General features: G+C 39.4%; 1 protein-coding gene across 1 annotated transcript in view; it reads left to right on the top strand.

Annotated features, from left to right (window-relative positions):
- The window catches only part of PGM5 (phosphoglucomutase 5), an 86704-nt gene that overhangs the window by 34869 nt on the left and 37924 nt on the right, over positions 1 to 13911 (top strand). The gene's annotated exons all lie outside the window — the stretch shown is intronic.

Below are 13911 nucleotides of genomic sequence, written 5' to 3'. Positions count from 1 at the left end.
TAGTGTAGTACTTTCTGTTTGAAGTTTTGATACTCGAGGTTTGGGTTTCTGGAAATGTAAGTTCAAAGGCAGTGATGGCATTTTCATGAACTTGCATATTATACGTGGGGGGCATGTGTTACATTAAAGAGAAGAGTAGTTTCCCATATATGTATCTTGCAAATATAAATGCATAAATAGTTCTTTACTCTATCTGATTTGGCTGGAAGACCAGTGAGAATTGTCATATGTTCATCACTTATATCAGTTATATCACTAATTTTCAGTTTCTGAGAGGAAGTATGGGCTTTGTTTTTGATGAAACTCCTTCAGATTTTGTTGTCCGAGTAGTATTTATTATTGCTAAAACAACATAATGAAGTTGCCAAAATGTTATAGTGTGGACTGTGCCACCACCTGTACATTTCCTGTGGGGTTTGCTCTTTTATGTTTCTTTCATTTGATAGTATGGGTCTCAGGTGTGGAATATGTAGGACTACAACCCCATGGGAACCTGTGTTCCATCTGTATGTGCTCTAAAAGGTATTTATTTCTGTCTCTTAACATCTGAAGTTCAGCAATATGTTCCTGGTACTCCAGTATGTCCTTCTATTGAAATATCATAAACATTACTAATCATTCTAGGTAGCGTAGGTTAAGAGACATACGTCATCACTGTAGTTAATATTGTTTAAGGGGTTTTCAGTGCCCTGACTGGTTTTTCCTCGTTTCCATTTTCTTCAAGATTTTGACGTTTCCGTTTAACTTTTATTGTGTACTTTCCATCAGCCGCATGTGTTGGCTGTTTTTTATCACTGAATACCACAATACTGTGGCAAAATTTGCTGCCCTCCTGCCCAAGACTGAGAGAATGCTATCTATGGATAAGAGTCCCAGGTGGTATGCTGAAGGTCTCACTCCCTATCTCTTTTTCCACAGTAGCTCCTATTGTTCCTCTGAGGTGTAGACTCAAAGCATGCTATGGATCTCCTATGGCACGCTAAAGAGCCTAAGGTGGTTTAACTGGCCTGCAGAATCTTTCTGTGATTCCAGAGGAGAATAATATAGATACAGCAAGTGTCCTTGCACAGTTTCTGTTGGGTTGTGTTAAGAAATTAGCTGAGTCATAGATCTATTCATAAATTGGAGAATTAAGTTCTTTAGCAGCTGCTACTGACTGATTGCTCACTGCTGAGGGAGGCTGGTGGACTGTTGTACATCTGCAATCACTCGGTGTTGTATTTTTCTCAGTGTCTTTCTTCTCATGTGAAGATTAATTTCTTAGGGAAGACTGGGCATGATGTGGTCACAAGGATATCTCCTTTGTGGGCCAGATAGCGTTGGTTATCAGTCCTTGTGCATTGGTCCACACCAGCGTTTGGTTCTTGAGTCTTTCAGAATCAGGAGCTAATCCTACAACCCCCTTAGTTACCTTAATCTTGCTTAGTTACCTCAGTCTTGCTTAGTTGTGGTCTAAAACCATACAAGTCTGTCTGTTCTCAGGAGGCTTACTGTGAGCTGATAGATCTGTAAGGTACCTCCTCTTGTTCAAATTGATCAGTTCCACATCAGGTGTACCTAAAGCTCTCTTAGCTTCTTTTTGTCAAAACTCTGTGCAAACATGATTTGTTTTGCTCTTTCTCCCATCATTTTAGAAATGGAGGATTTATTCTTGCCTTTGCCAGGGATCTTACTGACATTGTTACCAGTCTGTGAGCTGCGTGTTCCTCCTCCAGATTAAACCTGACTTCACTCCGGTGCAAAAATTGTGATGGCAATCACTCAGTCAACTTAATTACAGAACGAATTTAAGTTCTTGTAACTCACTGGAATTAAGTACTGGTAGAATGTCCTGCTGAGTTTACTATAATAATATTTACCTGCAGCTTAAACCAGTCCATCAGACCCTTCCTTTTTTATCCTTACAGCCACCATCAAATGCAGGATGCATCACATCTTATTTTTTCAGAGCACTTCGTTCTTTGTACCAGGTAGGTCAACTCTCATTAGAAGGAGATGTGGAAAGTCTGGCCATATCTTTCTGGAAATTCTTCAAATGGATAATTCAGCACTTTTAAGAGTTTGTTACTAATGAAAGGATGAGAGTTTTGGCAGTGCATTAACACACCTAAGATTATTCCCATATCTGAGATAAAATGGGCAAGGGGTTTACTGAGTTCCTCTTGTGCCTATTGCTCATGCCCCAGTTTAAGGAGAGCTGTTTTAATTGCTCCTTGTTTAACCAGCTATCTTTAGGATCTTTTAAATGTCACCCTGTGACTTGTGAGACTGCTGGAAAGTCACCATAAGTGAGTTGAATCCATATGGGCAGAGACTCAGAGAAGAAAAAAAATTCTTAATATTCAGTGACTTCTGGAAGATTTTCTTTCCCCATGTGAATCTGAAAAACTGACCTTCCTCCTGCAATCTTTGGAGTCCGTCTCCAGCTACAATTAATTTGTTAGTGATGACTGCTGAAGCTGATATGTTTGACGACGTATGAGTACAGGGTTAACTGAAGTCATATAAAGAACATAATTTTCCTATTAGTACTCTTGGTTAAAAACAAAGGAGTGGTCTACAGGGGCTAGGCAGAAGTAACATACGCATTTTATAGTCTCAGCACAAACATCTCAACTAGCTTTCATTGCACTAAAGAATCATTTGGCTTCTTAATGGTGTGTGTCTCCATCCTGTTTTCTCTATATAGATGTACGCAATGAGTAGAAATCACAAGCAAGAGGATGAACATATCCATTTTTGCACAATGGAATTACTTCTTCCCTCCCTTTAAAATAATAAATCTTCCAACTTATCTTTATTTACACAGATCTATCCACCTTGGCATAATTTTTTTTTTCTCTTCACAAGGAGCAGTATTTCTGTTTGCAAGGTACTGGATTTATTAGCAGATTTCTGGAAACAGGTCTTACAGTAGAGATAACTAGTCTTGCTTTATAAGGGGTGCTTAATAATGCAATGAAGCAAAAATAATTAACTTTTGCCTCTTGGCAGTCGATCAGCAAAACACGTAAGCACACTTAACTTTTTGACTCACGATAACCCCAGACAGTTGAATGGAATATGAAAACCTTTTGTAATAGTTTATTTTAAAAAATTAACATAGAAAAAAAGAATTTTTGCACAAAAGTGCCAATTTTTCCACGGTTTAAATGTTTTATCTTCTCACCCATTTTATTATCTACTATCCTTATTACTTTTTGGCATGAGCCTTTGTATAAGTAAAGGAGAAATGGAAGTTATGCCATGACTTGAGTAAGCATCCCCAAGCAGAGACCTCCTAGGTTGCTTCACTCAGTAACTCTCAGTGGCATACTGGGCAGGACTGAAAAGATGTAAGAAGATGTGGAAGAGGAAGGGGTAGGAGGAACACAACTCAGACACTAGGCTGCATGTCACAGAATCATAGAATTATTAAGGTTGGAAGGGACCTTAAAGATCAAGTTCCAACCCCCCGGCTATGAGCAGGGAACCCTACTCCTAGACCAGGCTGCACAAAACTTCATCCAACCTGGCCTTAAAAACCTACAGGGATGGGCCATCAACAACTTCCCTGGGCAACCCATTCCAGTTCCTCACCACCCTGATAGTAAAGGATTTCTTCCTAATATCTAACCTAAATCCGTCCTCTCTCAGTTTAAAACCATCACCCCTATCACTATTTCCTCTGATGAAAAGCCCCTCCCCAGCTTTCCTGTAGGCCCCTTCAAGTACTGGAAGGCTGCTGTAAGGTTTCCCCGAAGCCTTCTCTTCTCTAGGCTGAACAGCCCCAACTCTCTGAGCCTGTCGTCACAGCAGAGCTGCTCCAGGCCTTTGATCTTCTTGGTTGCTCTTCTCTGGACCCTCTCCAACACATCTATATCTTTCTTGTGCTGAGGGCACCAGAACTGGACAGTGCTCCGGCCCAAGTCCTTCTCCTCAAGGCTGCTCTCCAGCCATTCTCCCCACAGCCTGTATTTTTGCCTGGGGTTGTGCTGACCCAGGTGCAGGACTTTGCACTTGGCCCTGTTGAACTTAGTGTGAGGTTGGCACTGGCCCACCTCTCCAGCCTGTCAAGGTCCCCCTGGATGGCATCCCTTCCCTCTTGGGTGTCAGCCACACCACACAGCTTGGTGTCATCAGCAAACTTGCTGAGGATACACTCAATCCCACTGTCCATGTCTCCAACAAAGGCGTTAAACAGCACTGGTCCCAGTACTGACCCATGAGGGACACCACTTGTCACCTGCCTCCATTTGGATACTGAGTCATTGACCACAGCTCTCTGGGTGCAGCCATCCACTCAATCTCTTTTCCACTGAGTGGTCCATTTGTCAAAGCCATGCCTTGCCGATTTGGAGACCACAATGTCAGTTGCTCTGCCACCATCCACCATCTCTGTAGCCTTGTTGTAGAAGGCCACCAGATTGGTCAGACATGACTTGCCCTTGGTGAAGCCATGTTGGCTGTCACCAGTCACCTCTCTATTTTCCTTGTGCCTTTGCAGACTTCCCAGCAGGATCTACTCCATGATCTTGCTGGGCACAGAGGTGAGACTGACTGGCCTGTGTCAACAGACAGTTCTGTAGTTTGAAATAATATAAAGCTTGTGGACATTCTGGACATGGCTCCAGCTGAGGAAAATACAGTATAGTAACTAAGCAAAGCCTGAATCATGCCCGCTTAACACAATGCTGTGTTTTTCATGGAAGCCTGGCTGTATTGTGCAATACAGAGCAGTGCAGAGATTCTATCTAGAGTCCCATGGCCTGTGTTTTGCTAACAAAGAACGAAACCTGCCCTGTGAAGGAGACCAACGAACAGGGGCATAGTGCCACACTGATGGTACCAGACCATGAGGTTACAGATCCATGAACGGTGCTCAGTTGCACAATATGGCTTGTGTTTTACTGACATTTGCACTGTCAGAGCTTGCCAAGGGTTGGTGAGCATCCAACAGGACTTAAATCACTCTACTCCTCTCCTCCCACTAAAATTTAGGGTATGAATTTTGTGGAGCTGCACCTGAGAAGTGCTGCAGACTTGTTCCCGGTCTCCTTTCTTGTTTCTTCTTATCCTGTCATCACAGAATTATCCTATCATGTCTGTGTTTTCCCTCACACACAGCAGAAAAAGGACAGTTCTATAAACACTGTACTTAGAATAAACTCTTGCTCTTAGCAAACTCAGTCCAGATACAGGCGTTTAGGTTGACAGCCTGGGTTAGTTTTAAATGCGGTGGATTCTGACTTCTATCATTCAGTAGGAGAGAAGGAAAAGTCTTGGCCATGTGAGTTCAAATGGGTAAAATTATTAATAGCTTGGAAATAGAATTTATACTCCTAGTAAAAAGTAAGTGAGAATAATTTCTAGCACTTAGAAGTGAATTCACGTAAAACCTGGTTCCACTGCTTCTAGTAAGTGCACAAACACTTCTGAAATTCAAGGTTTCTCATTATGATTGAATAAATTTTTCTTTTAAAAAAGGAATTTTTTTTTTTCTCTTCACCCATTAATGTATTTATTACAGAAGAATTCCAATGCTAAAAGCAGTTTCAAGGAAGTGCTCCTTATTCTTACTACTCCTAATAGCACCAGTATTTATTAAATTATTTTTTTAATTACTGTGCAATAATGTACCGTCTAGCAGTTATGTCAATTCCTGACTCTTTTCTGAACATCTGCTCCATGCTAAAAATCTGTCAAAGTGCTGAGATTTTTTTTTTTAAAAGCTGACAGAGGTTTTGTTTGTTTGTTTGTTTGGGTTGTGGGTTTTTTGTTTGTTTGTTTGTTTGTTTTTCTGGAGACTGCCAAGTATTTTGTGTTTTCTACAGCGTGTTTGTGCTGACAGAACTATCCATACCATGATAGTCTGGCTGAGCACAAACAGATGTGGTAGGCTCTTTGGCCAGCTTCCTGGCTGAAGGAGGGTTCTCTGATAAAGTCCAGTTTTTCGTGCTGTATTTCATTGAAAAGAAGGAAAGTTCTTAGTTTCCATATGCACAAACTTCCATTAAATTGAATTAAGCAGTTAGCTCTTCAGAGAACTTTTTTCTCCCATGGAATCTTATTGTTAGGGCTCAGTGTTACCATCCAGACTTCAGAGGGGAATTTTTAAACCAAAGCTGTACTCAAGGCCTTGAAATCCAAGCCTGTGTTTGAGGTCTCCTCCACAGCAACTTCTTAAGAGTGATTTAACTTCTCAGAAAAAAGATTCTTTAATGCTTCATATTGCCCACAAACTGAGGATGGTAACAGTCTCACTATTTTAGTATATATGTATCTCACATGCTATTGATAGTTTTAACGTTGGCAGTAATTTAATAGCTGATCACTGGGACAGTGGCTTACTTGCAGCACCCATAAATACAGGCTGCAAAAATCCAACTTTATATGCCATCTGCTTTCTTTGTTTGTTAAAGGTGCATTTACTGGCCCCATGCACCAGTGAATTCTACATTAGAGGCAGTTCACTCCACGCCAAATTAGGCAGACTAGGCTGAAGTACACTTGTCCATAAAAAGTATCTTTACACCTCTGTAGTGGACAGGATTATCACATTAGTTTTGAAGGCAAAAGCAGACTCAGCAAGGAGCCATGCTGGCTATTTTTACTTGACCACTTACTCCCTGAAGAGCAGGGAAGAGGCAGAGGCATTCTTCAGCCCTTTCTCTGAGCTCTGAAGCAAAGCTGTGCTGCAGCTGTTGGCCTGCTTACAAGCGCCTTTCAGTTCAATAGTGCTCCCTGGCTCTGTGACTGGCTATGGAGTTAGGCATGTGAACTTAACTTTTTACCCCTGGGATTGAACCAGAAATTCGCCTTTTGGGATTGGGACACAATTTATCATTATTTTTTTAAGTGTCTCAAGTACTTTAAGAAGTGCTGTCTTTTTGGTATGTTGCACAAGGTGCTTGTAACATTTGACTGAGGTTTTACAGAATCTGTGCGGGAAAACTTGATGGTATGAAACACTGAAAGGCATGTTCCTATCATGGCCTTTATGTGGCAACAAGAAGTGTAAATAACTGCGGGGCCCCACTTTGTGTGTTTGGGAAACTGAGTTAGTTCTCTGATGAGTGCTTTAACTTGTCCTTGTGATAGTGCAAGCCTTTGAAGTCTGCTCCAACAGGCAACAGAAAAACTCCAGTGAACTTGAAGGGCCCAAATGGAGGTACTCAGTTCTTAATTTGTTTTAGGAATTTAAAGCCAAGGGGCTGACCTCCCACACAGTAGCTCATGTCCTTGGAATATAGTGGTGACTGTGCCGAACACAGATATGTTCCATGTAGCTAAGTTTCTAGTATGTTGCTGTGTGTTACAGTTTTGTTTATAGAAATTTGCCTTTCTGCTGGGATAACTGTTTTTTGCTACTGAAAGATTTCACACATGGGCAAAGGCTGATGTGAGTCTGAGAGGTAGGAGAGAATATTGAAACAGTTGTCACCGCAAGTTACATTGTGTGAGTGCCAGGAGGCTCCATTGATAGAAAGGGAATTCAGATTGTCCTGAAAATAATTTAACAGGGAGGTGAATTCTGCAGTTATTAGCATGCCAAAACTATTCTCAGAAGTATTGTCAGTCAAAAAAATCCACCGAAAGTTACTGTTTTCAAAACAGAAACTATCCCTGGACACCAGACCTTGATTCAGTGTACCTCTGGTCCACCTGCAAGAAACATTTTAGATTTAAAACTTGGCAGTAGTGGGGAGGAAGCAAACAAAAAAAGCCGAATGTTTTTGTAGCTAAACTGCCTCCAGATGCTTTTTGTTTATGGATTTCTATTACTATGATATTTCTTGGTGAGATGTAGCATACTAGAAAGCAGAAAGAACAGGAAATTTTCTACTAACTTTTTTTTTTTTTTTTTTTAATTGCCATGTGCTCCTGACAGTCTCTCTACCAGCCATGGCAGTTTACATCTTATCTTTGTGAAATGTCCTGGTTATCTGTGTTGTGTGCGAGGACTTAGCATTCCACTGCTTTTTACTTAATAAATTAAAGGCTGGGAAGGATTAACACTGTAATACTTGACCATATTAGGGGGGTGACTGTTGTTTTAGTTCAGCTCCTTGCACAATATGCAGTTGAAGCCTTTTAAGGGAAGGCAGTGAAGACAGTGTGAAAACATCCAGAAGCAGAGCATCCATTTCACATTATAGTTAATGCCAATGCTGGTTCAGTGATTGCTACTGCTGTGAATTTCTCACAGCCTGCTAGAGGTACATAGTGAAAAAGAAGGAGAAACTTACAGATGAGACTGAAGAAAATAGTTAAAACCAATTAGTTCATTGCTCATCTTGAAATGAGCTGATTTAGACTTCCAAAGTTGAGAAACAAAATAACAAAGAGCTCTTTAGCATCAATAAGAAGAGACTACAGTGGCTAAAAAGGCAATTAGTATTGTGTCTACATTTTCAATAAAGTTAAAAAAAATTCTTTGCAAAAGAAATTTGAATGTTGGAGAGGAAAGGAGGTAACTAAAGCATATTATTGGATGGAAAAGAAACCGTGGCAGCATGACAGGCATTCAATCCTGGGTGTCATCTTAGTACTCCAAAAAGAACAAGCCCATGAAAATTTAGGTGTGGTTGCAAGTAGACTTAAGCAAGCCCATCAAGATAAAGGCCATAGTATGTGATTAGAGAACAGCAAACACAGGATCTCTAATGATGGAGTGGAAAAAATTGATGCAGGCAAACATAAGGCAGTTGTTTTGATCTCACAAGTATCCATAGTGGTAAAAAATTTTGAAGCATCTCAGGTTTCAAAATAACAAATAAACTGCATTTGTATGCTAAGGTTAGACTCCGTGAAGACTGTTCTTTTCATCTAGAGAAATAATTTTATTGATAAATAGGATGTGGATCCTGACCTGAGATATTTTTCATTGTGTATCTGAAGAAAGACTACAGAAGTGGGAAGAAAAACTGCTTTTCTTAGTTTTAGTCAAGCTATAGTAATATCTTTAAAATATGCTTCAAGCCTTAAGTCAAATGAGGCTTTTATTAGCTGGAGATTAGACAACACAGTGTATTTCAGTGGCTAAGTAGAGATTTAGAAGACTCGGAGAGAAACTTTTTTCTTCTATAGCTAGTAACTCTCAAAGAAACCACTACGGAGGTTTGATCTCCTGCAGAATGCTACCGCCATACTCTATCCTTCAGTGGCCCATGTATCTGTCCTGCAAATGGGCTTCAGTTACTGTTTGTTAGAGCCCAAGAGTGCTTACTCTTCTGCAGAATCTGTTTTGTTGCTCTTTGAATTACAGCACCTTCTCTACCTCAACACTAGCTGCACAGAGAGCATTAGGATTGAAAAAAATGGGTCAGTGGAACACCGGTTTTTGTTTTGGAGCCTGCAGACCCAGGTGTCTCTGGGTGTCTTTCACATGTGCAACGGATACCTTCAAGTGGTGGGAAACAAGAAAGACAAGGATATGCAATAGCCACTTCTTTAGTGATTCTTTTATTAATATATCTTCGTCCTCAAAGTTAAGACTCCAAAATGAACGTGATTCTGCAGTTTACCCTTGCTAGCATCTCAGCTACAATGCAAAACTCTGGCCAGTCATTTACAACAGTTCATGAGACCTGTCAAATAACGCCCTTCCCCCGGTGTTGTGACCTTCATCTTTGTGGTGAACAGATGTCACAACTTTGGCAGGATAATTTTGTTTGATGGACTAATCTATTCTCAGAAGTTATAAAAGGTTCCCTGGGCACAAGAAGGTAATCTTGCCACAGGCTGTTTGCTGTATTTGAATAATGTGCATCCTTCTGTACTTATGGCACTGCAGAGAACAGGTTGGAGCAAATCTCCTTCTGGCTTTTGTTGATGTAAATCTGGGTAATTCTGCTGAAGTCAGTGATGTTTTGTTAGTGCTAAACCACAGTGACTGGAAGATGCCTTAAAGGACCGCTTTGCTCTACTAGCCCATCTACAGAAAGTAGTCTGTTGTCTCCAGTGAAAACTGAAAGAAAAGCATCACAAGGATTTTCCTTTAGCCTTTTAAATAGCAGAACATTTTTTTCAATGGAAAGTAATATTTTTAGGCATTTTGAGCAGGATAATATTTTTACTGTAATTCCAAGGAAAACAATTGGGGCTGTCAAGAGTCCTGTACCCTCTGTCTTCCTTGTTAGGTGACATGCATATGGCTATGAAATATAAGGAGAAGGATCTGGGATATTCAGATGTGCAGCTGTACAATAAGTAGTCCAGTTGCCTGGGGATGAACAAGTAGTTTCTGCATTAGTCTGTTAAGGCTTTCAGGAGCAAATTTAGGGTCAGCTGTTAGGTTTGTTCTCCTGACTGAAAAATTTTAAAATTTGTGATCTTCATTATGAAGATTGTGATTATGGTCATTCTTAGCTTTGGTATGAACTGGCCAGCTCATGCCTTTTTTTATTGTAGCATTCAAGAATTGACTTTATGGTTCTGTGCTGGTACTACCCTCTCCAATAATTTGGTTTTCCAGTGGTGAAATGACTCAAAATGCTTCTTGTGGTTGCATTGTATGTGTTCTCCTTATGTTTCAATAAAAAGTGGGAGGTTGTTATAGGTAGTGGGGAACTAGCTCTTCAAAGTGAAAATGAGAGTGAAGTTGTACAGCAGAAGAGTAAATGTAACTATAAAACCTTACAATAATTTATAATCTTATTTTAACTCACCTTATTATTTCCCCATTTAAAAACAGCTGTTCCTGCTTTTTTTAAATTCAAAAATACAGTTTTAAATAATGTGTGTAATTCAAAAAATTACACTCCGCTCTCCTTTGATTTTTTTTTTCCTCCTTCATTAGTATATCAACATACTGTGGACATAAATAATCTTCTCTCTGTTGGGGGTAGAATGACTAAGGTGATTGCACTTCAGTTTAGGTCCAAGTGCAAATACCCCATTTCCCAGTCTAGCGAGAACTAATTAGTGCTACACACAGACAGAAGAAACTTGACTGTGTAATCTCATTGATGGAGTGAGCACTTCCACTGAAAGAAGGCAAGCAGGAATACTGTTTGAAGTCAATCCTGTTAAATGTCTGAGGTGACAAGAACCAGAACATCCACGGTTTGTTGTATTCCTTCTGCATAGTTCATACTCATGGAGCATATAAACACAGGTATATCAACTGTGTGGTTAGACATAAATAGAAGGCCTTTACTTCAAATAAACTAGGAAAATGAATGTATTTTTTTCTAGTTTTAATTTTGAATTGCTCTGTAAGTATATTCCATCCATGAAGTTGGGCCTCTAGACAGCTAGCCCCTTCACCAAGAGAACTCAGAGACTGAGATATTGCTCTTGCAGGAGCACTGCTTCATCAGTATCGGGATGATGCATTATACATATGTATAAGGACATATAAAATTTACTTGGATGAGGGAGACCTCTGCTAGATATAAACTCTTTGCAGCACCAGCCATAAGACTTACTTTCGGAGAGCAGTAGTATATTGTCTGACCAAGAGATCTCATACAGACAACAGAATCTTTATAACCACTTGACTTCCCATTTCGAACTCCAGAAATTTAAGAAATCTAGTGTAAACACATAAAAAGCTGTATACAGTTTTAACTGTCCTGTGAAGGTACCTTGCTGAAAACATCATAGATTGTAATTTATAAAACGGTTATTTTTTATAGATTAAAAAAACACCTTACCATGACTCAACAGCAATTGTTCTTGCAGAATTACAAGTTCCAGAAACCATCATCCTAAGCATTTATTTGCCTAGCAGAATAAAATATTTCCATAGTATCTTTCATACTTGTCATGAAGTCAAATTCTGCGTTAGGTAGTGCTGCAAAATCTTCAGTGGTGCATAGAAACTAATTTCCAAATTTTGGTCCACAAGGAATGCTCAGCTGGTACTTAAAAAAAAAAAAGAAAAAAAAGTGGCTATTTGGTGTAGCAGTGACTGAAATTTCTGACTTTGTCATTTTGTCTACAATAAAACAGAGTGATGAATGTAAAGTAAAAGAAAAGTTTTGGGAAATGAAGATACTTTTTTTTTTTAATTTTAACTTTCTCTGCACCAAAGACATACCTTACTTCTTTAGAAAAATGTAGATGTAAAAGCAATAAAAATCCCTCCCCCTTCCTGCAGTTAATCTCTGTTTCCCCTGGCTTTGAAGATGCAGTGATTTCCCTGTTATAGAATATTGTTTTCCTTCCTCCAAGGGTGTTTTCCTGTAATTTGCATTATTTGTTTGATCTAATGCAGCATATTCCTTTCTCTTGAGTCTGCAGCTTAGGGAGTTTCTTGCGTCTTCCTGTGGGAACACCTTTCATGTTTCTTGAGGTAATAATTCACATTAAATGTCTATAGGTTGCATAAAGGCACATTCTGAATTTATTTAGACTTCCAGTGGTGATTCTTTTTCAGTATAAGCTTTGTATGGGAATCTTTGTATGTACATTATTTTTGTTTGTTTGTTTGAAAGCCTTAGTTTAAAGAAAGACCAGTGTCAACAGACTCAGTATCTGTGTTTTCAATGCCAGCCTAGTGCATAGAAATCTCTGAATTATAACCCCTGGAAGCCTTTGTTGCTAGTCAAGGTAGGTCCATCTGAGGCTGTTTGTCTCCAGGCTAGAGGAATACAGAAGAATGAAAGGGGAAAGATTTCCTTATCTGAAAACAGTACCAGGAACATATGGGAACATTTCTGCAAGCAGAGATACTCCTGCTGTATTGTTACGTTACCTCAAGAGAATCAGTCTTGCTCCTCCAGCAGATTAGCCATTGTTTTCTCATTGATTGTTTTCTACTTATGGGCAATACAGTCCTGTTCCCGGCCTGCGGTTACTGTAACACAGAGATTAAATCCTTGTATGTTCTCGATTTTTTGCAGAACCAGCCAGAAACCTGTCCAGCTTTGCACTGTATAACCTCCCTTACACAGCAGCATTTCTGTGGGCCAATAATATAGCTAGCTGTTTAAACAGAAGGAGGTATGCACTTGTCTCTACCTCTAAAGAGGAGACATAAAAACCAAGTTTAGGCTTCAACACTTTGATAATATTTTTTTCTCCAGATACCTCTTTAGCTCTTTTCAAATAAGTGTCAGCAATTCTTACTCTATATCGTTTTAAAACCACTCTTTTTAGATGTAATCAATAGGTACAAAAGTGAACACCTAGGCTGAATAGAAGGAGATTAGATAGCATCTGATATTTATTGCATTTTTTAAAAAGTGGATTTGGAGATTTCATGCCAGTGCTGATTAACAATTTATATATTTCAGAGAGAATACTCAAGGGCTGAACTGTTACTTAGTTATATTTATGTACCAGGTTTTGAAACGGTCAGTATTTGCATATTTGGACAGTTCATCCCATCTATTTTATGTGCCTACTTCAAGACAGAGTAATAAAGTGTCCGATAGCACGTGTCTCTCTGTTGATCAGAGAGATGACTGCTTTTGCAGAGTTCTTGAATCCCGCTTTGAGTGATCTGCTTTGCCTGAGCTTGACTGCAGTGAAAGTTGTGTGAATCATCTCACATGAAGTATATTCTGTGTGTGGCTAATTTAGGAAACATTTCTTAGGTGTGCTTGTTCCAGCAGTCCTAGGGAAACTTTAAGGTCTTTTTTAGTCAGTCAGATTGCTCGAATATATCTCAAGTCTTTATTTTTCATATTAAAAAGAAGTTATCTCTCAATATCCTAGACACAGAATGGGAAGAAGCAAATATGATTAGAAACAAGAAGAATGGTAATATTCATTCTGCATAAATCCCAGCTTGGTAGTGGGTTCCTTAGAGGATTTGCTTTTTTATTCTTTCTTGATTTTTAGTCCAATAAATACTTTTTTTCATCATAGTTTATAAAAGGAATAATTTCCAGTTAACAAGCTGGGGAAGAGAAGGCATATCCAGCTTATATAGTGGTTTATTTTGGTTCTTGAAAATACTGGCATGTCAGCCAGCTAGTG

This window comes from Apus apus, chromosome Z (assembly GCF_020740795.1).
Source record: "Apus apus isolate bApuApu2 chromosome Z, bApuApu2.pri.cur, whole genome shotgun sequence".
Classification (NCBI taxonomy): Eukaryota; Metazoa; Chordata; class Aves; order Apodiformes; family Apodidae; genus Apus; species Apus apus.
The sequence above is the reverse complement of the archived record's forward strand: the minus strand, read 5'-3'. Positions and strand labels throughout refer to the sequence as shown.